This window comes from Osmerus eperlanus, chromosome 14 (assembly GCF_963692335.1).
Source record: "Osmerus eperlanus chromosome 14, fOsmEpe2.1, whole genome shotgun sequence".
NCBI lineage: Eukaryota > Metazoa > Chordata > Actinopteri > Osmeriformes > Osmeridae > Osmerus > Osmerus eperlanus.
The window spans coordinates 10,883,893-10,900,114 of record NC_085031.1 but is presented as its reverse complement, the minus strand read 5'-3'; the positions used below and the strand labels follow the sequence as shown (position 1 = coordinate 10,900,114).

The following is a 16,222-nucleotide window of genomic DNA, read 5'->3' as shown; positions in this document are numbered from 1 at the left end:
TGAAGAGTCCTGAGTTGCTTATTAACTCTCACATACAGAGCACCAGTAGTGTAGTGGTATCATACAAGATTCCCATTCTTGTGATCTGGGTTTGATTCCCGGCTGGTGCATCTTTATATATTTGGATCCCGAATTTGTCACAAATTTCTCGTTGTGTGAAATTTCTCTCCCATAAAGACTCCTCAGCTGCTGAATGATATCCATTTACAGAGCACCAGTAGTGTAGTGGTATCATACAAGATTCCCATTCTTGTGATCCGGGTTCGATTCCCGGCTGGTGCATCTTTATATATTTGGATCCTGAATTTGTCACGAATTTCACCTTTTGTGAAGTTTCTCTCCAAAGAAGAGTCCTGAGTTGCTTATTAACTTTCACACACAGAGCACCAGTAGTGTAGTGGTATCATCCAAGATTCCCATTCTTGTGATCTGGGTTCGATTCCCGGCTGGTGCATATTTATATATTTCGATCCTGAATTTGTCACAAGTTTGACGTTGTGTGAAGTTTCTCTCCAATGAAAAGTCCTGAGCTGCTGAATGATTTCCACATACAAAGCACCAGTAGTGTAGTGGTATCATACAAGATTCCCATTCTTGTGATCTGGGTTCGATTCCCGGCTGGTGCATCTTTATATATTTGGATCCCGAATTTGTCACAAATTTCTCGTTGTGTGAAGTTTCTCTCCAATGAAGAGTCCTCAGCTGCTGAATGATATCCACATACAGAGCACCAGTAGTGTAGTGGTATCATACAAGATTCCCATTCTTGTGATCCGGGTTCGATTCCCGGCTGGTGCATCTTTATATATTTGGATCCTGAATTTGCCCCGATTTTCACCTTGTGTGAAGTTTCTCTCCAATGAAAAGTCCTGAGCTGCTGAATGATTTCCACATACAGAGCAGAAGTAGTGTAGTGGTATCATACAAGATTCCCATTCTTGTTATCTGGGTTTGATTCCCGACTGGTGCATCTTTATATATTTGGATCCCGAATTTGTCACAAATTTCTCGTTGTGTGAAATTTCTCTCCAATGAAGACTCCTCAGCTGCTGAATGATATCCACTTACAGAGCACCAGTAGTGTAGTGGTATCATACAAGATTCCCATTCTTGTGATCCGGGTTCGATTCCCGGCTGGTGCATCTTTATATATTTGGATCCCGAATTTGTCACGAATTTCACCTTGTGTGAAGTTTCTCTCTAAAGAAGAGTCCTGAGTTGCTTATTAACTCTCACACACAGAGTACCAGTAGTGTAGTGGTATCATACAAGATTCCCATTCTTGTGAGCCCTCAGGACTTTTCATTGGAGAGAAACTCCACACAACGTCAAACTTGTGACAAATTCAGGATCGAAATATATAAATATGCACCAGCCGGGAATCGAACCCAGATCACAAGAATGGGAATCTTGTATGATACCACTACACTACTGGTGCTCTGTATGTGAGAGTTAATAAGAAAACCAGGACTCTTCATTGGAGAGAAACTTCACACAAGGTGAAATTCGTGACAAATTCAGGATCCAAATATATAAAGATGCACCAGCCGGGAATCGAACCCGGATATATTTGGATCCCGAATTTGTCACGAATTTCACCTTGTGTGAAGTTTCTCTCTAAAGAAGAGTCCTGAGTTGCTTATTAACTCTCACACACAGAGTACCAGTAGTGTAGTGGTATCATACAAGATTCCCATTCTTGTGATCCGGGTTCGATTCCCGGCTGATGCATCTTTATATATTTGGATCCCGAATTTGTCACAAATTTCTCGTTGTGTGAAGTTTCTCTCCAATGAAGAGTCCTCAGCTGCTGAATGATATTCACATACAGAGCACCAGTAGTGTAGTGGTATCATACAAGATTCCCATTCTTGTTATCCGGGTTCGATTCCCGGCTGGTGCATCTTTATATATTTGGATCCTGAATTTGTCACGAATTTCACCTTGTGTGAAGTTTCTCTCCAATGAAGAGTCCTGAGTTGCTTATTAACTCTCACATACAGAGCACCAGTAGTGTAGTGGTATCATACAAGATTCCCATCCTTGTGATCCGTGTTTGATTCCCGGCTGGTGCATCTTTATATATTTGGATCCCGAATTTGTCACAAATTTCTCGTCGTGTGAAATTTCTCTCCAATGAAGACTCCTCAGCTGCTGAATGATATCCACTTACAGAGCACCAGTAGTGTAGTGGTATCATACAAGATTCCCATTCTTGTGATCCGGGTTCGATTCCCGGCTGGTGCATCTTTATATATTTGGATCCCGAATTTGTCACGAATTTCACCTTGTGTGAAGTTTCTCTCTAAAGAAGAGTCCTGAGTTGCTTATTGACTCTCACACACAGAGTACCAGTAGTGTAGTGGTATCATACAAGATTCCCATTCTTGTGAGCCCTCAGGACTTTTCATTGGAGAGAAACTCCACACAACGTCAAACTTGTGACAAATTCAGGATCGAAATATATAAATATGCACCAGCCGGGAATCGAACCCAGATCACAAGAATGGGAATCTTGTAAGATACCACTACACTACTGGTGCTCTGTATGTGAGAGTTAATAAGAAAACCAGGACTCTTCATTGGAGAGAAACTTCACACAAGGTGAAATTCGTGACAAATTCAGGATCCAAATATATAAAGATGCACCAGCCGGGAATCGAACCCGGATATATTTGGATCCCGAATTTGTCACGAATTTCACCTTGTGTGAAGTTTCTCTCTAAAGAAGAGTCCTGAGTTGCTTATTAACTCTCACACACAGAGTACCAGTAGTGTAGTGGTATCATACAAGATTCCCATTCTTGTGATCCGGGTTCGATTCCCGGCTGATGCATCTTTATATATTTGGATCCCGAATTTGTCACAAATTTCTCGTTGTGTGAAGTTTCTCTCCAATGAAGAGTCCTCAGCTGCTGAATGATATTCACATACAGAGCACCAGTAGTGTAGTGGTATCATACAAGATTCCCATTCTTGTTATCCGGGTTCGATTCCCGGCTGGTGCATCTTTATATATTTGGATCCTGAATTTGTCACGAATTTCACCTTGTGTGAAGTTTCTCTCCAATGAAGAGTCCTGAGTTGCTTATTAACTCTCACATACAGAGCACCAGTAGTGTAGTGGTATCATACAAGATTCCCATTCTTGTGATCCGTGTTTGATTCCCGGCTGGTGCATCTTTATATATTTGGATCCCGAATTTGTCACAAATTTCTCGTTGTGTGAAATTTCTCTCCCATAAAGACTCCTCAGCTGCTGAATGATATCCATATACAGAGCACCAGTAGTGTAGTGGTATCATACAAGATTCCCATTCTTGTGATCCGGGTTCGATTCCCGGCTGGTGCGTCTTTATATATTTGGATCCTGAATTTGTCACGAATTTCACCTTTTGTGAAGTTTCTCTCCAAAGAAGAGTCCTGAGTTGCTTATTAACTTTCACACACAGAGCACCAGTAGTGTAGTGGTATCATCCAAGATTCCCATTCTTGTGATCTGGGTTCGATTCCCGGCTGGTGCATATTTATATATTTCGATCCTGAATTTGTCACAAGTTTGACGTTGTGTGAAGTTTCTCTCCAATGAAAAGTCCTGAGCTGCTGAATGATTTCCACATACAAAGCACCAGTAGTGTAGTGGTATCATACAAGATTCCCATTCTTGTGATCTGGGTTCGATTCCCGGCTGGTGCATCTTTATATATTTGGATCCCGAATTTGTCACAAATTTCTCGTTGTGTGAAGTTTCTCTCCAATGAAGAGTCCTCAGCTGCTGAATGATATCCACATGCAGAGCACCAGTAGTGTAGTGGTATCATACAAGATTCCCATTCTTGTGATCCGGGTTCGATTCCCGGCTGGTGCATCTTTATATATTTGGATCCTGAATTTGCCCCGATTTTCACCTTGTGTGAAGTTTCTCTCCAATGAAAAGTCCTGAGCTGCTGAATGATTTCCACATACAGAGCAGAAGTAGTGTAGTGGTATCATACAAGATTCCCATTCTTGTTATCTGGGTTCGATTCCCGACTGGTGCATCTTTATATATTTGGATCCCGAATTTGTCACAAATTTCTCGTTGTGTGAAATTTCTCTCCAATGAAGACTCCTCAGCTGCTGAATGATATCCACTTACAGAGCACCAGTAGTGTAGTGGTATCATACAAGATTCCCATTCTTGTGATCCGGGTTCGATTCCCGGCTGGTGCATCTTTATATATTTGGATCCCGAATTTGTCACGAATTTCACCTTGTGTGAAGTTTCTCTCTAAAGAAGAGTCCTGAGTTGCTTATTAACTCTCACACACAGAGTACCAGTAGTGTAGTGGTATCATACAAGATTCCCATTCTTGTGATCCGGGTTCGATTCCCGGCTGGTGCATCTGTATATATTTGGATCCCGAATTTGTCACAAATTTCTCGTTGTGTGAAATTTCTCTCCCATAAAGACTCCTCAGCTGCTGAATGATATCCATATACAGAGCACCAGTAGTGTAGTGGTATCATACAAGATTCCCATTCTTGTGATCAGGGTTCGATTCCCGGCTGGTGCATCTTTATATATTTGCCCCGAATTTCACCTTGTGTGAAGTTTCTCTCCAATGAAAAGTCATGAGCTGCTGAATGATTTCCACATACAGGGCAGAAGTAGTGTAGTGGTATCATACAAGATTCCCATTCTTGTGATCTGGGGTCGATTCCCGGCTGGTGCATCTTTATATATTTGCCCCGAATTTCACCTTGTGTGAAATTTCTCTCCAATGAAAAGTCATGAGCTGCTGAATGATTTCCACATACAGAGCAGAAGTAGTGTAGTGGTATCATACAAGATTCCCATTCTTTTGATCTGGGGTCGATTCCCGACTGGTGCATCTTTATATATTTGGATCCTGAATTTGTCACATATTTCACGTTGTGTGAAGTTTCTCTCCAATGAAGAGTCCTGAGCTGCTTAGTAATTCTCACATACAGAGCAGAAGTAGTGTAGTGGTATCATACAAGATTCCCATTCTTGTGATCTGGGTTCGATTCCCGGCTGGTGCATCTTTATATATTTGGATCCCGAATTTGTCACAAATTTCTCGTTGTGTGAAGTTTCTCTCCAATGAAGAGTCCTCAGCTGCTGAATGATATCCACATCCAGAGCACCAGTAGTGTAGTGGTATCATACAAGATTCCCATTCTTGTGATCCGGGTTTTATTCCCGGCTGGTGCATCTTTATATATTTGGATCCTGAATTTGTCACAAATTTCACGTTGTGTGAAGTTTCTCTCCAATGAAGAGTCCTCAGCTGCTGAATGATATCCACATACAGAGCACCAGTAGTGTAGTGGTATCATACAAGATTCCCATTCTTGTGGTCTGGGTTTGATTCCAGGCTGGTGCATCTTTATATATTGGGATCCCGAATTTGTCACAAATTCCTCGTTGTGTGAAGTTTCTCTCCAATGAAGAGTCCTCAGCTGCTGAATGATATCCACATACAGAGCACCAGTAGTGTAGTGGTATCATACAAGATTCCCATTCTTGTGATCCGGGTTTGATTCCCGGCTGGTGCATCTTTATATATTTGGATCCTGAATTTGCCCCGAATTTCACCTTGTGTGAAGTTTCTCTCCAATGAAAAGTCATGAGCTGCTGAATGATTTCCACATACAGGGCAGAAGTAGTGTAGTGGTATCATACAAGATTCCCATTCTTGTTATCTGGGGTCGATTCCCGACTGGTGCATCTTTATATATTTGGATCCTGAATTTGTCACGAATTTCACCTTGTGTGAAGTTTCTCTCCAATGAAGAGTCCTGAGTTGCTTATTAACTCTCACATACAGAGCACCAGTAGTGTAGGGGTATCATACAAGATTCCCATTCTTGTTATCTGGGGTCGATTCCCGACTGGTTCATCTTTATATATTTGCCCCGAATTTCACCTTGTGTGAAGTGTCTCTCCAATGAAAAGTCCTGAGCTGCTGAATGATTTCCACATACAGAGCAGAAGTAGTGTAGTGGTATCATACAAGATTCCCATTCTTTTGATCTGGGGTCGATTCCCGACTGGTGCATCTTTATATATTTGGATCCTGAATTTGTCACATATTTCACGTTGTGTGAAGTTTCTCTCCAATGAAGAGTCCTGAGCTGCTTAGTAATTCTCACATACAGAGCAGAAGTAGTGTAGTGGTATCATACAAGATTCCCATTCTTGTGATCTGGGTTCGATTCCCGGCTGGTGCATCTTTATATATTTGGATCCCGAATTTGTCACAAATTTCTCGTTGTGTGAAGTTTCTCTCCAATGAAGAGTCCTCAGCTGCTGAATGATATCCACATCCAGAGCACCAGTAGTGTAGTGGTATCATACAAGATTCCCATTCTTGTGATCCGGGTTTTATTCCCGGCTGGTGCATCTTTATATATTTGGATCCTGAATTTGTCACAAATTTCTCGTTGTGTGAAATTTCTCTCCAATGAAGACTCCTCAGCTTCTGAATGATATCAACTTACAGAGCACCAGTAGTGTAGTGGTATCATACAAGATTCCCATTCTTGTGATCCGGGTTCGATTCCTGGCTGGTGCATCTGTATATATTTGGATCCTGAATTTGTCACAAATTTCACGTTGTGTGAAGTTTCTCTCCAATGAAGAGTCCTCAGCTGCTGAATGATATCCACATACAGAGCACCAGTAGTGTAGTGGTATCATCCAAGATTCCCATTCTTGTGATCTGGGTTCGATTCCCGGCTGGTGCATATTTATATATTTCGATCCTGAATTTGTCACAAGTTTGACGTTGTGTGAAGTTTCTCTCCAATGAAAAGTCCTGAGCTGCTGAATGATTTCCACATACAAAGCACCAGTAGTGTAGTGGTATCATACAAGATTCCCATTCTTGTGATCTGGGTTCGATTCCCGGCTGGTGCATCTTTATATATTTGGATCCCGAATTTGTCACAAATTTCTCGTTGTGTGAAGTTTCTCTCCAATGAAGAGTCCTCAGCTGCTGAATGATATCCACATACAGAGCACCAGTAGTGTAGTGGTATCATACAAGATTCCCATTCTTGTGATCCGGGTTCGATTCCCGGCTGGTGCATCTTTATATATTTGGATCCTGAATTTGCCCCGATTTTCACCTTGTGTGAAGTTTCTCTCCAATGAAAAGTCCTGAGCTGCTGAATGATTTCCACATACAGAGCAGAAGTAGTGTAGTGGTATCATACAAGATTCCCATTCTTGTTATCTGGGGTCGATTCCCGACTGGTGCATCTTTATATATTTGGATCCCGAATTTGTCACAAATTTCTCGTTGTGTGAAATTTCTCTCCAATGAAGACTCCTCAGCTGCTGAATGATATCCACTTACAGAGCACCAGTAGTGTAGTGGTATCATACAAGATTCCCATTCTTGTGATCCGGGTTCGATTCCCGGCTGGTGCATCTTTATATATTTGGATCCCGAATTTGTCACGAATTTCACCTTGTGTGAAGTTTCTCTCTAAAGAAGAGTCCTGAGTTGCTTATTAACTCTCACACACAGAGTACCAGTAGTGTAGTGGTATCATACAAGATTCCCATTCTTGTGATCCGGGTTCGATTCCCGGCTGGTGCATCTGTATATATTTGGATCCCGAATTTGTCACAAATTTCTCGTTGTGTGAAATTTCTCTCCCATAAAGACTCCTCAGCTGCTGAATGATATCCATATACAGAGCACCAGTAGTGTAGTGGTATCATACAAGATTCCCATTCTTGTGATCAGGGTTCGATTCCCGGCTGGTGCATCTTTATATATTTGCCCCGAATTTCACCTTGTGTGAAGTTTCTCTCCAATGAAAAGTCATGAGCTGCTGAATGATTTCCACATACAGGGCAGAAGTAGTGTAGTGGTATCATACAAGATTCCCATTCTTGTGATCTGGGGTCGATTCCCGGCTGGTGCATCTTTATATATTTGCCCCGAATTTCACCTTGTGTGAAATTTCTCTCCAATGAAAAGTCATGAGCTGCTGAATGATTTCCACATACAGAGCAGAAGTAGTGTAGTGGTATCATACAAGATTCCCATTCTTTTGATCTGGGGTCGATTCCCGACTGGTGCATCTTTATATATTTGGATCCTGAATTTGTCACATATTTCACGTTGTGTGAAGTTTCTCTCCAATGAAGAGTCCTGAGCTGCTTAGTAATTCTCACATACAGAGCAGAAGTAGTGTAGTGGTATCATACAAGATTCCCATTCTTGTGATCTGGGTTCGATTCCCGGCTGGTGCATCTTTATATATTTGGATCCCGAATTTGTCACAAATTTCTCGTTGTGTGAAGTTTCTCTCCAATGAAGAGTCCTCAGCTGCTGAATGATATCCACATCCAGAGCACCAGTAGTGTAGTGGTATCATACAAGATTCCCATTCTTGTGATCCGGGTTTTATTCCCGGCTGGTGCATCTTTATATATTTGGATCCTGAATTTGTCACAAATTTCACGTTGTGTGAAGTTTCTCTCCAATGAAGAGTCCTCAGCTGCTGAATGATATCCACATACAGAGCACCAGTAGTGTAGTGGTATCATACAAGATTCCCATTCTTGTGGTCTGGGTTTGATTCCAGGCTGGTGCATCTTTATATATTGGGATCCCGAATTTGTCACAAATTCCTCGTTGTGTGAAGTTTCTCTCCAATGAAGAGTCCTCAGCTGCTGAATGATATCCACATACAGAGCACCAGTAGTGTAGTGGTATCATACAAGATTCCCATTCTTGTGATCCGGGTTCGATTCCCGGCTGGTGCATCTTTATATATTTGGATCCTGAATTTGCCCCGAATTTCACCTTGTGTGAAGTTTCTCTCCAATGAAAAGTCATGAGCTGCTGAATGATTTCCACATACAGGGCAGAAGTAGTGTAGTGGTATCATACAAGATTCCCATTCTTGTTATCTGGGGTCGATTCCCGACTGGTGCATCTTTATATATTTGGATCCTGAATTTGTCACGAATTTCACCTTGTGTGAAGTTTCTCTCCAATGAAGAGTCCTGAGTTGCTTATTAACTCTCACATACAGAGCACCAGTAGTGTAGGGGTATCATACAAGATTCCCATTCTTGTTATCTGGGGTCGATTCCCGACTGGTTCATCTTTATATATTTGCCCCGAATTTCACCTTGTGTGAAGTGTCTCTCCAATGAAAAGTCCTGAGCTGCTGAATGATTTCCACATACAGAGCAGAAGTAGTGTAGTGGTATCATACAAGATTCCCATTCTTTTGATCTGGGGTCGATTCCCGACTGGTGCATCTTTATATATTTGGATCCTGAATTTGTCACATATTTCACGTTGTGTGAAGTTTCTCTCCAATGAAGAGTCCTGAGCTGCTTAGTAATTCTCACATACAGAGCAGAAGTAGTGTAGTGGTATCATACAAGATTCCCATTCTTGTGATCTGGGTTCGATTCCCGGCTGGTGCATCTTTATATATTTGGATCCCGAATTTGTCACAAATTTCTCGTTGTGTGAAGTTTCTCTCCAATGAAGAGTCCTCAGCTGCTGAATGATATCCACATCCAGAGCACCAGTAGTGTAGTGGTATCATACAAGATTCCCATTCTTGTGATCCGGGTTTTATTCCCGGCTGGTGCATCTTTATATATTTGGATCCTGAATTTGTCACAAATTTCTCGTTGTGTGAAATTTCTCTCCAATGAAGACTCCTCAGCTTCTGAATGATATCAACTTACAGAGCACCAGTAGTGTAGTGGTATCATACAAGATTCCCATTCTTGTGATCCGGGTTCGATTCCTGGCTGGTGCATCTGTATATATTTGGATCCTGAATTTGTCACAAATTTCACGTTGTGTGAAGTTTCTCTCCAATGAAGAGTCCTCAGCTGCTGAATGATATCCACATACAGAGCACCAGTAGTGTAGTGGTATCATACAAGATTCCCATTCTTGTGGTCTGGGTTTGATTCCAGGCTGGTGCATCTTTATATATTGGGATCCCGAATTTGTCACAAATTCCTCGTTGTGTGAAGTTTCTCTCCAATGAAGAGTCCTCAGCTGCTGAATGATATCCACATACAGAGCACCAGTAGTGTAGTGGTATCATACAAGATTCCCATTCTTGTGATCCGGGTTCGATTCCCGGCTGGTGCATCTTTATATATTTGGATCCTGAATTTGCCCCGAATTTCACCTTGTGTGAAGTTTCTCTCCAATGAAAAGTCATGAGCTGCTGAATGATTTCCACATACAGGGCAGAAGTAGTGTAGTGGTATCATACAAGATTCCCATTCTTGTTATCTGGGGTCGATTCCCGACTGGTGCATCTTTATATATTTGGATCCTGAATTTGTCACGAATTTCACCTTGTGTGAAGTTTCTCTCCAATGAAGAGTCCTGAGTTGCTTATTAACTCTCACATACAGAGCACCAGTAGTGTAGTGGTATCATACAAGATTCCCATTCTTGTGATCCGGGTTTTATTCCCGGCTGGTGCATCTTTATATATTTGGATCCTGAATTTGTCACAAATTTCACGTTGTGTGAAGTTTCTCTCCAATGAAGAGTCCTGAGCTGCTTAGTAATTCTCACATACAGAGCACCAGTAGTGTAGTGGTATCATACAAGATTCCCATTCTTGTGATCAGGGTTCGATTCCCTGCTCGTGCATCTTTATATATTTGGATCCTGAATTTGCCCCGATTTTCACCTTGTGTGAAGTTTCTCTCCAATGAAAAGTCCTGAGCTGCTGAATGATTTCCACATACAGAGCAGAAGTAGTGTAGTGGTACCATACAAGATTCCCATTCTTGTTATCTGGGGTCGATTCCCGACTGGTTCATCTTTATATATTTGCCCCGAATTTCACCTTGTGTGAAGTGTCTCTCCAATGAAAAGTCCTGAGCTGCTGAATGATTTCCACATACAGAGCATAAGTAGTGTAGTGGTATCATACAAGATTCCCATTCTTTTGATCTGGGGTCGATTCCCGACTGGTGCATCTTTATATATTTGGATCCTGAATTTGTCACAAATTTCACGTTGTGTGAAGTTTCTCTCCAATGAAGAGTCCTGAGCTGCTTAGTAATTCTCACATACAGAGCACCAGTAGTGTAGGGGTATCATACAAGATTCCCATTCTTGTGATCCGGGTTCGATTCCCGGCTGGTGCATCTGTATATATTTGGATCCTGAATTTGTCACAAATTTCACGTTGTGTGAGTTTCTCTCCAATGAAGAGTCCTGAGCTGCTTTATGATTTCCACATACAGAGCAGAAGTAGTGTAGTGGTATCATACAAGATTCCCATTCTTGTGATCTGGGTTCGATTCCCGGCTGGTGCATCTTTATATATTTGGATCCCGAATTTGTCACAAATTTCTCGTTGTGTGAAGTTTCTCTCCAATGAAGAGTCCTCAGCTGCTGAATGATATCAACTTACAGAGCACCAGTAGTGTAGTGGTATCATACAAGATTCCCATTCTTGTGATACGGGTTCGATTCCCGGCTGGTGCATCTGTATATATTTGGATCTTGAATTTGTCACAAATTTCACGTTGTGTGAAGTTTCTCTCCAATGAAGAGTCCTCAGCTGCTGAATGATATCCACATACAGAGCACCAGTAGTGTAGTGGTATCATACAAGATTCCCATTCTTGTGGTCTGGGTTTGATTCCAGGCTGGTGCATCTTTATATATTGGGATCCCGAATTTGTCACAAATTCCTCGTTGTCTGAAGTTTCTCTCCAATGAAGAGTCCTCAGCTGCTGAATGATATCCACATACAGAGCACCAGTAGTGTAGTGGTATCATACAAGATTCCCATTCTTGTGATCCGGGTTCGATTCCCGGCTGGTGCATCTTTATATATTTGGATCCTGAATTTGCCCCGAATTTCACCTTGTGTGAAGTTTCTCTCCAATGAAAAGTCATGAGCTGCTGAATGATTTCCACATACAGGGCAGAAGTAGTGTAGTGGTATCATACAAGATTCCCATTCTTGTTATCTGGGGTCGATTCCCGACTGGTGCATCTTTATATATTTGGATCCTGAATTTGTCACGAATTTCACCTTGTGTGAAGTTTCTCTCCAATGAAGAGTCCTGATTTGCTTATTAACTCTCACATACAGAGCACCAGTAGTGTAGTGGTATCATACAAGATTCCCATTCTTGTGATCTGGGTTCGATTCCCGGCTGGTGCATATTTATATATTTCGATCCTGAATTTGTCACAAGTTTGACGTTGTGTGAAGTTTCTCTCCAATGAAAAGTCCTGAGCTGCTGATTGATTTCCACATACAAAGCACCAGTAGTGTAGTGGTATCATACAAGATTCCCATTCTTGTGATCTGGGTTCGATTCCCGGCTGGTGCATCTTTATATATTTGGATCCCGAATTTGTCACAAATTTCTCGTTGTGTGAAGTTTCTCTCCAATGAAGAGTCCTGAGTTGCTTATTAACTCTCACATACAGAGCACCAGTAGTGTAGTGGTATCATACAAGATTCCCATTCTTGTGATCTGGGTTCGATTCCCGGCTGGTGCATATTTATATATTTCGATCCTGAATTTGTCACAAGTTTGACGTTGTGTGAAGTTTCTCTCCAATGAAAAGTCCTGAGCTGCTGAATGATTTCAACATACAAAGCACCAGTAGTGTAGTGGTATCATACAAGATTCCCATTCTTGTGATCTGGGTTCGATTCCCGGCTGGTGCATCTTTATATATTTGGATCCCGAATTTGTCACAAATTTCTCGTTGTGTGAAGTTTCTCTCCAATGAAGAGTCCTCAGCTGCTGAATGATATCCACATACAGAGCACCAGTAGTGTAGTGGTATCATACAAGATTCCCATTCTTGTGATCTGGGTTTGATTCCCGGCTGGTGCATCTTTATATATTTGGATCCCGAATTTGTCACAAATTTCTTGTTGTGTGAAATTTCTCTCCAATGAAGACTCCTCAGCTGCTGAATGATATCCACATACAGAGCACCAGTAGTGTAGTGGTATCATACAAGATTCCCATTCTTGTGATCCGGGTTCGATTCCCGGCTGGTGCATCTTTATATATTTGTCACGAATTTCACCTTGTGTGAAGTTTCTCTCCAATGAAGAGTCCTGATTTGCTTATTAACTCTCACATACAGAGCACCAGTAGTGTAGTGGTATCATACAAGATTCCCATTCTTGTGATCTGGGTTCGATTCCGGGCTGGTGCATATTTATATATTTCGATCCTGAATTTGTCACAAGTTTGACGTTGTGTGGAGTTTCTCTCCAATGAAAAGTCCTGAGCTGCTGATTGATTTCCACATACAAAGCACCAGTAGTGTAGTGGTATCATACAAGATTCCCATTCTTGTGATCTGGGTTCGATTCCCGGCTGGTGCATCTTCATATATTTGGATCCCGAATTTGTCACAAATTTCTCGTTGTGTGAAGTTTCTCTCCAATGAAGAGTCCTCAGCTGCTGAATGATATTCACATACAGAGCACCAGTAGTGTAGTGGTATCATACAAGATTCCCATTCTTGTTATCCGGGTTCGATTCCCGGCTGGTGCATCTTTATATATTTGGATCCTGAATTTGTCACGAATTTCACCTTGTGTGAAGTTTCTCTCCAATGAAGAGTCCTGAGTTGCTTATTAACTCTCACATACAGAGCACCAGTAGTGTAGTGGTATCATACAAGATTCCCATTCTTGTGATCCGGGTTTGATTCCCGGCTGGTGCATCTTTATATATTTGGATCCCGAATTTGTCACAAATTTCTCGTTGTGTGAAATTTCTCTCCCATAAAGACTCCTCAGCTGCTGAATGATATCCATATACAGAGCACCAGTAGTGTAGTGGTATCATACAAGATTCCCATTCTTGTGATCCGGGTTCGATTCCCGGCTGGTGCATCTTTATATATTTGGATCCTGAATTTGTCACGAATTTCACCTTTTGTGAAGTTTCTCTCCAAAGAAGAGTCCTGAGTTGCTTATTAACTTTCACACACAGAGCACCAGTAGTGTAGTGGTATCATCCAAGATTCCCATTCTTGTGATCTGGGTTCGATTCCCGGCTGGTGCATATTTATATATTTCGATCCTGAATTTGTCACAAGTTTGACGTTGTGTGAAGTTTCTCTCCAATGAAAAGTCCTGAGCTGCTGAATGATTTCCACATACAATGCACCAGTAGTGTAGTGGTATCATACAAGATTCCCATTCTTGTGATCTGGGTTCGATTCCCGGCTGGTGCATCTTTATATATTTGGATCCCGAATTTGTCACAAATTTCTCGTTGTGTGAAGTTTCTCTCCAATGAAGAGTCCTCAGCTGCTGAATGATATCCACATACAGAGCACCAGTAGTGTAGTGGTATCATACAAGATTCCCATTCTTGTGATCTGGGTTCGATTCCCGGCTGGTGCATATTTATATATTTCGATCCTGAATTTGTCACAAGTTTGACGTTGTGTGGAGTTTCTCTCCAATGAAAAGTCCTGAGCTGCTGATTGATTTCCACATACAAAGCACCAGTAGTGTAGTGGTATCATACAAGATTCCCATTCTTGTGATCTGGGTTCGATTCCCGGCTGGTGCATCTTCATATATTTGGATCCCGAATTTGTCACAAATTTCTCGTTGTGTGAAGTTTCTCTCCAATGAAGAGTCCTCAGCTGCTGAATGATATTCACATACAGAGCACCAGTAGTGTAGTGGTATCATACAAGATTCCCATTCTTGTTATCCGGGTTCGATTCCCGGCTGGTGCATCTTTATATATTTGGATCCTGAATTTGTCACGAATTTCACCTTGTGTGAAGTTTCTCTCCAATGAAGAGTCCTGAGTTGCTTATTAACTCTCACATACAGAGCACCAGTAGTGTAGTGGTATCATACAAGATTCCCATTCTTGTGATCCGGGTTTGATTCCCGGCTGGTGCATCTTTATATATTTGGATCCCGAATTTGTCACAAATTTCTCGTTGTGTGAAATTTCTCTCCCATAAAGACTCCTCAGCTGCTGAATGATATCCATATACAGAGCACCAGTAGTGTAGTGGTATCATACAAGATTCCCATTCTTGTGATCCGGGTTCGATTCCCGGCTGGTGCATCTTTATATATTTGGATCCTGAATTTGTCACGAATTTCACCTTTTGTGAAGTTTCTCTCCAAAGAAGAGTCCTGAGTTGCTTATTAACTTTCACACACAGAGCACCAGTAGTGTAGTGGTATCATCCAAGATTCCCATTCTTGTGATCTGGGTTCGATTCCCGGCTGGTGCATATTTATATATTTCGATCCTGAATTTGTCACAAGTTTGACGTTGTGTGAAGTTTCTCTCCAATGAAAAGTCCTGAGCTGCTGAATGATTTCCACATACAATGCACCAGTAGTGTAGTGGTATCATACAAGATTCCCATTCTTGTGATCTGGGTTCGATTCCCGGCTGGTGCATCTTTATATATTTGGATCCCGAATTTGTCACAAATTTCTCGTTGTGTGAAGTTTCTCTCCAATGAAGAGTCCTCAGCTGCTGAATGATATCCACATACAGAGCACCAGTAGTGTAGTGGTATCATACAAGATTCCCATTCTTGTGATCTGGGTTCGATTCCCGGCTGGTGCATATTTATATATTTCGATTCTGAATTTGTCACAAGTTTGACGTTGTGTGGAGTTTCTCTCCAATGAAAAGTCCTGAGCTGCTGATTGATTTCCACATACAAAGCACCAGTAGTGTAGTGGTATCATACAAGATTCCCATTCTTGTGATCTGGGTTCGATTCCCGGCTGGTGCATCTTCATATATTTGGATCCCGAATTTGTCACAAATTTCTCGTTGTGTGAAGTTTCTCTCCAATGAAGAGTCCTCAGCTGCTGAATGATATTCACATACAGAGCACCAGTAGTGTAGTGGTATCATACAAGATTCCCATTCTTGTTATCCGGGTTCGATTCCCGGCTGGTGCATCTTTATATATTTGGATCCTGAATTTGTCACGAATTTCACCTTGTGTGAAGTTTCTCTCCAATGAAGAGTCCTGAGTTGCTTATTAACTCTCACATAGAGAGCACCAGTAGTGTAGTGGTATCATACAAGATTCCCATTCTTGTGATCCGGGTTTGATTCCCGGCTGGTGCATCTTTATATATTTGGATCCCGAATTTGTCACAAATTTCTCGTTGTGTGAAATTTCTCTCCCATAAAGACTCCTCA

General features: G+C 41.7%; 69 non-coding genes across 69 annotated transcripts; 67 read left to right on the top strand and 2 right to left on the bottom strand.

Annotated features, from left to right (window-relative positions):
• The first annotated feature begins 39 nt into the window (after nt 1–39).
• On the top strand, nt 40–110 carry trnag-ccc (transfer RNA glycine (anticodon CCC)). The gene has a single exon. It is a non-coding gene; the product is annotated as a tRNA-Gly (tRNA).
• Nucleotides 111–211: 101 nt separating this feature from the next.
• trnag-ccc (transfer RNA glycine (anticodon CCC)) lies at nt 212–282 on the top strand. The gene has a single exon. It is a non-coding gene; the product is annotated as a tRNA-Gly (tRNA).
• A 101-nt stretch (nt 283–383) lies between these two features.
• trnag-ccc (transfer RNA glycine (anticodon CCC)) lies at nt 384–454 on the top strand. Its single transcript has one exon. It is a non-coding gene; the product is annotated as a tRNA-Gly (tRNA).
• Nucleotides 455–555: 101 nt separating this feature from the next.
• trnag-ccc (transfer RNA glycine (anticodon CCC)) lies at nt 556–626 on the top strand. The gene has a single exon. It is a non-coding gene; the product is annotated as a tRNA-Gly (tRNA).
• A 101-nt stretch (nt 627–727) lies between these two features.
• Nucleotides 728–798, top strand: trnag-ccc (transfer RNA glycine (anticodon CCC)). Its single transcript has one exon. It is a non-coding gene; the product is annotated as a tRNA-Gly (tRNA).
• Nucleotides 799–1,071: 273 nt separating this feature from the next.
• On the top strand, nt 1,072–1,142 carry trnag-ccc (transfer RNA glycine (anticodon CCC)). The gene has a single exon. It is a non-coding gene; the product is annotated as a tRNA-Gly (tRNA).
• A 225-nt stretch (nt 1,143–1,367) lies between these two features.
• trnag-ccc (transfer RNA glycine (anticodon CCC)) lies at nt 1,368–1,438 on the bottom strand. Its single transcript has one exon. It is a non-coding gene; the product is annotated as a tRNA-Gly (tRNA).
• Nucleotides 1,439–1,660: 222 nt separating this feature from the next.
• trnag-ccc (transfer RNA glycine (anticodon CCC)) lies at nt 1,661–1,731 on the top strand. The gene has a single exon. It is a non-coding gene; the product is annotated as a tRNA-Gly (tRNA).
• A 101-nt stretch (nt 1,732–1,832) lies between these two features.
• Nucleotides 1,833–1,903, top strand: trnag-ccc (transfer RNA glycine (anticodon CCC)). Its single transcript has one exon. It is a non-coding gene; the product is annotated as a tRNA-Gly (tRNA).
• Nucleotides 1,904–2,176: 273 nt separating this feature from the next.
• trnag-ccc (transfer RNA glycine (anticodon CCC)) lies at nt 2,177–2,247 on the top strand. Its single transcript has one exon. It is a non-coding gene; the product is annotated as a tRNA-Gly (tRNA).
• Nucleotides 2,248–2,472: 225 nt separating this feature from the next.
• On the bottom strand, nt 2,473–2,543 carry trnag-ccc (transfer RNA glycine (anticodon CCC)). Its single transcript has one exon. It is a non-coding gene; the product is annotated as a tRNA-Gly (tRNA).
• A 222-nt stretch (nt 2,544–2,765) lies between these two features.
• Nucleotides 2,766–2,836, top strand: trnag-ccc (transfer RNA glycine (anticodon CCC)). Its single transcript has one exon. It is a non-coding gene; the product is annotated as a tRNA-Gly (tRNA).
• A 101-nt stretch (nt 2,837–2,937) lies between these two features.
• Nucleotides 2,938–3,008, top strand: trnag-ccc (transfer RNA glycine (anticodon CCC)). Its single transcript has one exon. It is a non-coding gene; the product is annotated as a tRNA-Gly (tRNA).
• A 101-nt stretch (nt 3,009–3,109) lies between these two features.
• trnag-ccc (transfer RNA glycine (anticodon CCC)) lies at nt 3,110–3,180 on the top strand. The gene has a single exon. It is a non-coding gene; the product is annotated as a tRNA-Gly (tRNA).
• A 101-nt stretch (nt 3,181–3,281) lies between these two features.
• Nucleotides 3,282–3,352, top strand: trnag-ccc (transfer RNA glycine (anticodon CCC)). The gene has a single exon. It is a non-coding gene; the product is annotated as a tRNA-Gly (tRNA).
• Nucleotides 3,353–3,453: 101 nt separating this feature from the next.
• Nucleotides 3,454–3,524, top strand: trnag-ccc (transfer RNA glycine (anticodon CCC)). The gene has a single exon. It is a non-coding gene; the product is annotated as a tRNA-Gly (tRNA).
• A 101-nt stretch (nt 3,525–3,625) lies between these two features.
• On the top strand, nt 3,626–3,696 carry trnag-ccc (transfer RNA glycine (anticodon CCC)). Its single transcript has one exon. It is a non-coding gene; the product is annotated as a tRNA-Gly (tRNA).
• Nucleotides 3,697–3,797: 101 nt separating this feature from the next.
• Nucleotides 3,798–3,868, top strand: trnag-ccc (transfer RNA glycine (anticodon CCC)). Its single transcript has one exon. It is a non-coding gene; the product is annotated as a tRNA-Gly (tRNA).
• Nucleotides 3,869–4,141: 273 nt separating this feature from the next.
• On the top strand, nt 4,142–4,212 carry trnag-ccc (transfer RNA glycine (anticodon CCC)). Its single transcript has one exon. It is a non-coding gene; the product is annotated as a tRNA-Gly (tRNA).
• A 101-nt stretch (nt 4,213–4,313) lies between these two features.
• Nucleotides 4,314–4,384, top strand: trnag-ccc (transfer RNA glycine (anticodon CCC)). Its single transcript has one exon. It is a non-coding gene; the product is annotated as a tRNA-Gly (tRNA).
• Nucleotides 4,385–4,485: 101 nt separating this feature from the next.
• On the top strand, nt 4,486–4,556 carry trnag-ccc (transfer RNA glycine (anticodon CCC)). Its single transcript has one exon. It is a non-coding gene; the product is annotated as a tRNA-Gly (tRNA).
• A 591-nt stretch (nt 4,557–5,147) lies between these two features.
• trnag-ccc (transfer RNA glycine (anticodon CCC)) lies at nt 5,148–5,218 on the top strand. Its single transcript has one exon. It is a non-coding gene; the product is annotated as a tRNA-Gly (tRNA).
• A 101-nt stretch (nt 5,219–5,319) lies between these two features.
• On the top strand, nt 5,320–5,390 carry trnag-ccc (transfer RNA glycine (anticodon CCC)). Its single transcript has one exon. It is a non-coding gene; the product is annotated as a tRNA-Gly (tRNA).
• A 101-nt stretch (nt 5,391–5,491) lies between these two features.
• trnag-ccc (transfer RNA glycine (anticodon CCC)) lies at nt 5,492–5,562 on the top strand. The gene has a single exon. It is a non-coding gene; the product is annotated as a tRNA-Gly (tRNA).
• A 776-nt stretch (nt 5,563–6,338) lies between these two features.
• trnag-ccc (transfer RNA glycine (anticodon CCC)) lies at nt 6,339–6,409 on the top strand. The gene has a single exon. It is a non-coding gene; the product is annotated as a tRNA-Gly (tRNA).
• A 101-nt stretch (nt 6,410–6,510) lies between these two features.
• trnag-ccc (transfer RNA glycine (anticodon CCC)) lies at nt 6,511–6,581 on the top strand. Its single transcript has one exon. It is a non-coding gene; the product is annotated as a tRNA-Gly (tRNA).
• A 101-nt stretch (nt 6,582–6,682) lies between these two features.
• Nucleotides 6,683–6,753, top strand: trnag-ccc (transfer RNA glycine (anticodon CCC)). Its single transcript has one exon. It is a non-coding gene; the product is annotated as a tRNA-Gly (tRNA).
• A 101-nt stretch (nt 6,754–6,854) lies between these two features.
• On the top strand, nt 6,855–6,925 carry trnag-ccc (transfer RNA glycine (anticodon CCC)). Its single transcript has one exon. It is a non-coding gene; the product is annotated as a tRNA-Gly (tRNA).
• A 101-nt stretch (nt 6,926–7,026) lies between these two features.
• Nucleotides 7,027–7,097, top strand: trnag-ccc (transfer RNA glycine (anticodon CCC)). Its single transcript has one exon. It is a non-coding gene; the product is annotated as a tRNA-Gly (tRNA).
• A 273-nt stretch (nt 7,098–7,370) lies between these two features.
• Nucleotides 7,371–7,441, top strand: trnag-ccc (transfer RNA glycine (anticodon CCC)). Its single transcript has one exon. It is a non-coding gene; the product is annotated as a tRNA-Gly (tRNA).
• Nucleotides 7,442–7,542: 101 nt separating this feature from the next.
• On the top strand, nt 7,543–7,613 carry trnag-ccc (transfer RNA glycine (anticodon CCC)). Its single transcript has one exon. It is a non-coding gene; the product is annotated as a tRNA-Gly (tRNA).
• Nucleotides 7,614–7,714: 101 nt separating this feature from the next.
• Nucleotides 7,715–7,785, top strand: trnag-ccc (transfer RNA glycine (anticodon CCC)). Its single transcript has one exon. It is a non-coding gene; the product is annotated as a tRNA-Gly (tRNA).
• Nucleotides 7,786–8,376: 591 nt separating this feature from the next.
• trnag-ccc (transfer RNA glycine (anticodon CCC)) lies at nt 8,377–8,447 on the top strand. The gene has a single exon. It is a non-coding gene; the product is annotated as a tRNA-Gly (tRNA).
• Nucleotides 8,448–8,548: 101 nt separating this feature from the next.
• On the top strand, nt 8,549–8,619 carry trnag-ccc (transfer RNA glycine (anticodon CCC)). The gene has a single exon. It is a non-coding gene; the product is annotated as a tRNA-Gly (tRNA).
• A 101-nt stretch (nt 8,620–8,720) lies between these two features.
• On the top strand, nt 8,721–8,791 carry trnag-ccc (transfer RNA glycine (anticodon CCC)). The gene has a single exon. It is a non-coding gene; the product is annotated as a tRNA-Gly (tRNA).
• A 776-nt stretch (nt 8,792–9,567) lies between these two features.
• On the top strand, nt 9,568–9,638 carry trnag-ccc (transfer RNA glycine (anticodon CCC)). Its single transcript has one exon. It is a non-coding gene; the product is annotated as a tRNA-Gly (tRNA).
• A 101-nt stretch (nt 9,639–9,739) lies between these two features.
• trnag-ccc (transfer RNA glycine (anticodon CCC)) lies at nt 9,740–9,810 on the top strand. The gene has a single exon. It is a non-coding gene; the product is annotated as a tRNA-Gly (tRNA).
• Nucleotides 9,811–9,911: 101 nt separating this feature from the next.
• On the top strand, nt 9,912–9,982 carry trnag-ccc (transfer RNA glycine (anticodon CCC)). The gene has a single exon. It is a non-coding gene; the product is annotated as a tRNA-Gly (tRNA).
• Nucleotides 9,983–10,083: 101 nt separating this feature from the next.
• On the top strand, nt 10,084–10,154 carry trnag-ccc (transfer RNA glycine (anticodon CCC)). The gene has a single exon. It is a non-coding gene; the product is annotated as a tRNA-Gly (tRNA).
• Nucleotides 10,155–10,427: 273 nt separating this feature from the next.
• Nucleotides 10,428–10,498, top strand: trnag-ccc (transfer RNA glycine (anticodon CCC)). Its single transcript has one exon. It is a non-coding gene; the product is annotated as a tRNA-Gly (tRNA).
• A 101-nt stretch (nt 10,499–10,599) lies between these two features.
• Nucleotides 10,600–10,670, top strand: trnag-ccc (transfer RNA glycine (anticodon CCC)). The gene has a single exon. It is a non-coding gene; the product is annotated as a tRNA-Gly (tRNA).
• A 432-nt stretch (nt 10,671–11,102) lies between these two features.
• trnag-ccc (transfer RNA glycine (anticodon CCC)) lies at nt 11,103–11,173 on the top strand. Its single transcript has one exon. It is a non-coding gene; the product is annotated as a tRNA-Gly (tRNA).
• Nucleotides 11,174–11,445: 272 nt separating this feature from the next.
• trnag-ccc (transfer RNA glycine (anticodon CCC)) lies at nt 11,446–11,516 on the top strand. The gene has a single exon. It is a non-coding gene; the product is annotated as a tRNA-Gly (tRNA).
• A 101-nt stretch (nt 11,517–11,617) lies between these two features.
• Nucleotides 11,618–11,688, top strand: trnag-ccc (transfer RNA glycine (anticodon CCC)). Its single transcript has one exon. It is a non-coding gene; the product is annotated as a tRNA-Gly (tRNA).
• Nucleotides 11,689–11,789: 101 nt separating this feature from the next.
• trnag-ccc (transfer RNA glycine (anticodon CCC)) lies at nt 11,790–11,860 on the top strand. The gene has a single exon. It is a non-coding gene; the product is annotated as a tRNA-Gly (tRNA).
• Nucleotides 11,861–12,133: 273 nt separating this feature from the next.
• trnag-ccc (transfer RNA glycine (anticodon CCC)) lies at nt 12,134–12,204 on the top strand. The gene has a single exon. It is a non-coding gene; the product is annotated as a tRNA-Gly (tRNA).
• A 101-nt stretch (nt 12,205–12,305) lies between these two features.
• Nucleotides 12,306–12,376, top strand: trnag-ccc (transfer RNA glycine (anticodon CCC)). The gene has a single exon. It is a non-coding gene; the product is annotated as a tRNA-Gly (tRNA).
• Nucleotides 12,377–12,477: 101 nt separating this feature from the next.
• Nucleotides 12,478–12,548, top strand: trnag-ccc (transfer RNA glycine (anticodon CCC)). The gene has a single exon. It is a non-coding gene; the product is annotated as a tRNA-Gly (tRNA).
• A 101-nt stretch (nt 12,549–12,649) lies between these two features.
• Nucleotides 12,650–12,720, top strand: trnag-ccc (transfer RNA glycine (anticodon CCC)). Its single transcript has one exon. It is a non-coding gene; the product is annotated as a tRNA-Gly (tRNA).
• A 101-nt stretch (nt 12,721–12,821) lies between these two features.
• Nucleotides 12,822–12,892, top strand: trnag-ccc (transfer RNA glycine (anticodon CCC)). The gene has a single exon. It is a non-coding gene; the product is annotated as a tRNA-Gly (tRNA).
• Nucleotides 12,893–12,993: 101 nt separating this feature from the next.
• trnag-ccc (transfer RNA glycine (anticodon CCC)) lies at nt 12,994–13,064 on the top strand. Its single transcript has one exon. It is a non-coding gene; the product is annotated as a tRNA-Gly (tRNA).
• Nucleotides 13,065–13,152: 88 nt separating this feature from the next.
• Nucleotides 13,153–13,223, top strand: trnag-ccc (transfer RNA glycine (anticodon CCC)). The gene has a single exon. It is a non-coding gene; the product is annotated as a tRNA-Gly (tRNA).
• A 101-nt stretch (nt 13,224–13,324) lies between these two features.
• trnag-ccc (transfer RNA glycine (anticodon CCC)) lies at nt 13,325–13,395 on the top strand. The gene has a single exon. It is a non-coding gene; the product is annotated as a tRNA-Gly (tRNA).
• Nucleotides 13,396–13,496: 101 nt separating this feature from the next.
• Nucleotides 13,497–13,567, top strand: trnag-ccc (transfer RNA glycine (anticodon CCC)). Its single transcript has one exon. It is a non-coding gene; the product is annotated as a tRNA-Gly (tRNA).
• A 101-nt stretch (nt 13,568–13,668) lies between these two features.
• On the top strand, nt 13,669–13,739 carry trnag-ccc (transfer RNA glycine (anticodon CCC)). Its single transcript has one exon. It is a non-coding gene; the product is annotated as a tRNA-Gly (tRNA).
• A 101-nt stretch (nt 13,740–13,840) lies between these two features.
• On the top strand, nt 13,841–13,911 carry trnag-ccc (transfer RNA glycine (anticodon CCC)). Its single transcript has one exon. It is a non-coding gene; the product is annotated as a tRNA-Gly (tRNA).
• A 101-nt stretch (nt 13,912–14,012) lies between these two features.
• On the top strand, nt 14,013–14,083 carry trnag-ccc (transfer RNA glycine (anticodon CCC)). Its single transcript has one exon. It is a non-coding gene; the product is annotated as a tRNA-Gly (tRNA).
• Nucleotides 14,084–14,184: 101 nt separating this feature from the next.
• On the top strand, nt 14,185–14,255 carry trnag-ccc (transfer RNA glycine (anticodon CCC)). Its single transcript has one exon. It is a non-coding gene; the product is annotated as a tRNA-Gly (tRNA).
• Nucleotides 14,256–14,356: 101 nt separating this feature from the next.
• Nucleotides 14,357–14,427, top strand: trnag-ccc (transfer RNA glycine (anticodon CCC)). The gene has a single exon. It is a non-coding gene; the product is annotated as a tRNA-Gly (tRNA).
• Nucleotides 14,428–14,528: 101 nt separating this feature from the next.
• Nucleotides 14,529–14,599, top strand: trnag-ccc (transfer RNA glycine (anticodon CCC)). The gene has a single exon. It is a non-coding gene; the product is annotated as a tRNA-Gly (tRNA).
• A 101-nt stretch (nt 14,600–14,700) lies between these two features.
• trnag-ccc (transfer RNA glycine (anticodon CCC)) lies at nt 14,701–14,771 on the top strand. The gene has a single exon. It is a non-coding gene; the product is annotated as a tRNA-Gly (tRNA).
• A 101-nt stretch (nt 14,772–14,872) lies between these two features.
• On the top strand, nt 14,873–14,943 carry trnag-ccc (transfer RNA glycine (anticodon CCC)). Its single transcript has one exon. It is a non-coding gene; the product is annotated as a tRNA-Gly (tRNA).
• Nucleotides 14,944–15,044: 101 nt separating this feature from the next.
• trnag-ccc (transfer RNA glycine (anticodon CCC)) lies at nt 15,045–15,115 on the top strand. Its single transcript has one exon. It is a non-coding gene; the product is annotated as a tRNA-Gly (tRNA).
• Nucleotides 15,116–15,216: 101 nt separating this feature from the next.
• Nucleotides 15,217–15,287, top strand: trnag-ccc (transfer RNA glycine (anticodon CCC)). The gene has a single exon. It is a non-coding gene; the product is annotated as a tRNA-Gly (tRNA).
• A 101-nt stretch (nt 15,288–15,388) lies between these two features.
• trnag-ccc (transfer RNA glycine (anticodon CCC)) lies at nt 15,389–15,459 on the top strand. Its single transcript has one exon. It is a non-coding gene; the product is annotated as a tRNA-Gly (tRNA).
• A 101-nt stretch (nt 15,460–15,560) lies between these two features.
• trnag-ccc (transfer RNA glycine (anticodon CCC)) lies at nt 15,561–15,631 on the top strand. The gene has a single exon. It is a non-coding gene; the product is annotated as a tRNA-Gly (tRNA).
• A 101-nt stretch (nt 15,632–15,732) lies between these two features.
• Nucleotides 15,733–15,803, top strand: trnag-ccc (transfer RNA glycine (anticodon CCC)). Its single transcript has one exon. It is a non-coding gene; the product is annotated as a tRNA-Gly (tRNA).
• A 101-nt stretch (nt 15,804–15,904) lies between these two features.
• Nucleotides 15,905–15,975, top strand: trnag-ccc (transfer RNA glycine (anticodon CCC)). Its single transcript has one exon. It is a non-coding gene; the product is annotated as a tRNA-Gly (tRNA).
• Nucleotides 15,976–16,076: 101 nt separating this feature from the next.
• On the top strand, nt 16,077–16,147 carry trnag-ccc (transfer RNA glycine (anticodon CCC)). The gene has a single exon. It is a non-coding gene; the product is annotated as a tRNA-Gly (tRNA).
• The last annotated feature ends 75 nt before the right edge of the window (nt 16,148–16,222 follow it).